Source organism: Schistocerca piceifrons, chromosome 6, assembly GCF_021461385.2.
Source record: "Schistocerca piceifrons isolate TAMUIC-IGC-003096 chromosome 6, iqSchPice1.1, whole genome shotgun sequence".
Lineage (NCBI taxonomy): Eukaryota > Metazoa > Arthropoda > Insecta > Orthoptera > Acrididae > Schistocerca > Schistocerca piceifrons.
Window position 1 is genome coordinate 596,404,173 of NC_060143.1, and position 1,495 is coordinate 596,405,667.

Sequence of the window (1,495 nt, forward strand, 5' to 3'; positions counted from 1 at the left end):
GTTAGATTCCGTTGCACGAATGCAGCTTTACTGTATCCGATGGACCTTTACAATGACGATGAAACACAGAAATTGCGTCGGGATTGAATTCAAATAGCCCAATCCCGACTCATATACAAGAAGACTGACTCTTCTCATTTTTTGTGGTTTCCATTGAGCGTTTCCTGGGAGACCAGTATTAGATACCGATGCACGAATGCAGCTTTACTGTATCCGATGGACCTTCATATTGACGATGAAACACAGGATTTGCGCGGGATTTAATTCTAATACCCCAATGCCGACTTAAGTACGAGAAGACTGACCCTTCTCATTGTTTGTGGTTTGCTTTGAGCGTTTCCTGGGAGACCAGTATTAGATTCCGACGCACCAATGCAGATTTACTGTATCCGATGGACCTCCACATTAACGATGAAACACAGGAATTACGTCGGATTTTAATTCAAATGGCACAATGCGGACTTAATAACAAGAAGACTGACTCTACTCATCGTTTGTGGTTTGCTTTGAGCGTTTACTTGGAGACCAGTATTAGATTCCGACCCACCAATGCAGCTTTACTTTATCTGATGGACCTTCACATTGACGATGAAACACAGATATTGAGTCGGGATTTAATTCAGATGGCACAATGCCGCCTTAAGTACAATAAGACTGACTCTTCTCATTGTTTGTGGTTTGCTTTGAGCGTTTCCTGTGAGACCAGTATTAGATTCCGATGCACCAACGCAGCTTTACTGAATCCGATGGACCTTCACATTGACGATGAAAGATAGAAATTGCGTCGGGATTTAATTCAAATGGCACAATGCCGACTTAAGTACAAGATGTCTGACTCTTCTAATTGTCTGTGGTTCGATTTGAGCGTTTCCTGGGAGACCACTATTTGATTCCGATACACAAATGCAGCTTTACTGTATCCGATGGACCTCCACATTGATGACGAAACACTGAAATTGAGTAGCGATTTAATTCAGATTGCACAATGCCGACTTAAGTGCAATAAGACTGACTCATCTCATTGTTTGTGATTTGCTTTGATCGATTCCTGGTAGACCAGTATTAAATATCAATACACCAATGCAACTTCACTGTCTCCGATGGACCTTCACATAGAAGATGAAACACAGAAGTTGCGTCGGGAGTTAATTCAAATGGCAAAATGCCGATTGAAGTACAAGAAGACTGACTCTTCTCATTGTTTGTGGTTTGCTTTGCCCGTATTTTGGGAGTCCAGTATTCGATTCCGACGCACCAGTGCTGCTGTACTGTATCCGATGGACCTTCACATTAACGATGAAACACAGGAGTTCCGTCGGGATTTAATTCAAATGGCACAATGCCGACTTAAGTGAAAGAAGACCGACTCTTCTCATTGTTTGTGGTTTGCTTTGAGCTTTCCCTGGGAGACCAGTATTTGATTCCGTTGCACCAATGCAGCTTTACTGAATCCGATGGACATTCACATTGACGATGAAACACAGAATTTGCGTCG